This window comes from Sturnus vulgaris, unplaced genomic scaffold (assembly GCF_052056855.1).
Source record: "Sturnus vulgaris isolate bStuVul1 unplaced genomic scaffold, bStuVul1.hap1 Scaffold_157, whole genome shotgun sequence".
Taxonomy (NCBI): domain Eukaryota; kingdom Metazoa; phylum Chordata; class Aves; order Passeriformes; family Sturnidae; genus Sturnus; species Sturnus vulgaris.
In genome coordinates, this window is record NW_028276074.1 from 7,612,501 (window position 1) to 7,615,000 (window position 2,500).

Sequence of the window (2,500 nt, forward strand, 5' to 3'; positions counted from 1 at the left end):
TTCCCTCACCCCAGGGCCAGGTACCTAGCGCTTCGCGCCTCGGCGGTCTCCTGCCGGTTTCCCTCGGCGTCGTCAAACGCCTGTTGGGGGCCGAAAGGGCCGCCGAGCCGGGCGGAGGTTTAAAGACTCGGGCGGCCCGGCACGGCCCCGCCGCGGCGGCGGCGGCGGTGGCGGCGGCGGCAGCGGGTGTCGGGCGGTGGCGGCGCGGGGCGCCATCGAGGGGTGGGGAGCTACTCCCGCCGATCCCCTGCGGTGGCGTGTCCGTCGCGACCGGCCGCGCTCGCCGTCGTCGGCGTCCCGCCGCGCTTGCCCGCGCGCGGGGGCCACCCGTGCCGGGCCGGGGAAGGGGCGCCCTGCCCCCCCCTCTCTGCGGCCCGGTCTCGGCGGAGAGGCCGCGGCGCGCGATCGGCCGCGGGGGGCCGACCCCGCTGGCCTCTGCGATGCGGGGCGACGCCGGCAGAGGGCGCGCGCTCTCTGCCTTACCTACCTCAGCTGCGGGGTTGCGGCCGCCGGGGCCCGCCGCGCTCTCTCGCTCTTTCTCCTTAGCCGCCGCCGCGGGCTCGCGGGCGGCGCCGCGTCAGGCGCGACCGCGCGCCTCTCGCCTCGACGGCCTTGTCGCCTCGAACCGCACCGCGGCGGCGCCGGCCGCCGGCCACCCCTGACTCGGAGCGCTGTCCCCGCCCGTTGGGGCGCAGCGCTCGGCCGGCTCCTCCATCGCCGGAGGTCCGGCGGGCGCGGGCGACCCCGTGCCGAGCGGCGGCGTCGCCGCTCGGCGAGTGTCCCCGCCCCCCCCGGGGGGGGGGGACGGTCGGCCGCGAGGCGCCCGCCTTCACCGGCGGCCGTCCCGGCCCGGGCCCCGCCCGTCCGCTTCCCCGTCGCCCTTCCCGGCCGCGTGTGGGCCAAAAAAAAGGGGAGGCGTGCGGGGCGGCCGCGGGGGCGCTTCCCCGTCCGGTCCCCGAGTGGAAACGAGGGGAGCGGGCGGTGCCCCCCGGCTCAGCCGCCGTACGCCTGCCCGCTGGGCGCGTGCTCGCGGAAGGGCAGCTCGGCGGTGCGAAGCGGCGGCGGTCCCGGGAGTGCGGCCGCGGGTGGCGGAGGGGTTTTGCCGAGCGGCAGACCTCGGGCGCTCCGCGATGCCGGCTCGGGTCTCGGCGGCGTCCCGCCTCCGGCGCCGGTGGCGGAGCGCGGCCCGCCGGGCGTTCGCCTTCCGGCGGGCAAGCGGTCCCGCGCCAGGGGTTGCGCCGGCGGAACGGTCCCGCCGCCGCGTGGCGTTTCGGGCGACGTTCAGGGGCCGCTGGCGGGAGAGCCGGCCCCCGCGTTTTGGCGCGGCGGCGTTCCGCGAGTCGGCGGAGCGGTGAAAAGGAGAAGCCAGGGAGTGAGCCGGGAGCGGCGGGGGCCGGCGGTCGCGCCCCCGGCCCGCGAACGCGTAGTCGTCCCGTGATCGAGAGGCCGGGCGGGCCACCGTGCCCCCCGCGGTCCGGCGCGTTGCCGCACAAGCCCCTCCGCGCGGAGGTCGGGCCGAGCCCGGGCGCCTGGGCCGCCTCCGAAGGACGGCACGCGAGGCGGCGTCTCCCCTCGCGGGGGGAGGCGGTCGGGGGCGCGGGCCCCTCCGCCTTTCTTTGGCCGACCTTCGGAGCGTTGCGCGGGGTTTCTCTTTTTTGCCCCGCGCTTTCTCCTCCTCCTCCTCCGTTTGTGTGTGCTCGTACGGTCGAAGCGGGGCGCGCGGGGGCGCGCGCGTCCCTGCAGAAACAGAAAAGGGGCCGCTTCACGCGAGCGGTCCCGAAAGCCAGACAACTCTTAGCGGTGGATCACTCGGCTCGTGCGTCGATGAAGAACGCAGCTAGCTGCGAGAATTAATGTGAATTGCAGGACACATTGATCATCGACACTTCGAACGCACTTGCGGCCCCGGGTTCCTCCCGGGGCTACGCCTGTCTGAGCGTCGCTTGACGATCAATCGCCGTCCGGGGGGGCCACCCCGGCGGCGCGGCTGGGGTTGCCTCGCAGGCCCGTTGCCCGCGGTCGACGTCGACGTCGTCGTCGTCGTCGCCGCGCAGGGCCTTCGTCCCCCTAAATGCAGACTCGGGGAGCGCTCCGTAGCTCCCCGCTCCCGGAACGAGCCGCTGGGGCGGAGCTCGTCCTTGCCGGGGCCGTGCCGCGGTGCGGTGGCGGTGGCCGGGGAGAGCGAGAGTCGGCGTCGAAGACGCCGCCGTGGGCCGTGCGAGAGAGACGAGAGAGCGAGAGGGCCGAGAGGGAGGCGAGGCGCGGGCCTCGCCCCCGGGCTCTCCCCCCCGTGCGGGCGGCTGTCTGCGGGTGGGTACCGCGGGGGTACCGTGCCGTGCTGCCGCGCGCGCGCGAGGCCGAGAGCGCCGGGGACGGGGGTGCGACCCCCTCCTCCTTCCCGCGAAGCCCTCCCCTCCTCTCTCTGTCGCCGTCGCGTTTCTCTCTCTCCCCGCTTGAGGTCGCCGCTTTTCCCGCCCGGCTGGCCGGTTCCCCCCCGTCA

At 76.8% G+C, this 2,500-nt stretch overlaps 1 non-coding gene across 1 annotated transcript; it reads left to right on the forward strand.

Annotated features, from left to right (window-relative positions):
- Window positions 1-1,789: 1,789 nt before the first annotated feature.
- Window positions 1,790-1,942, forward strand: LOC148218934 (5.8S ribosomal RNA). Its single transcript, XR_015800122.1, has one exon. It is a non-coding gene; the product is annotated as a 5.8S ribosomal RNA (ribosomal RNA).
- Window positions 1,943-2,500: the final 558 nt, after the last annotated feature.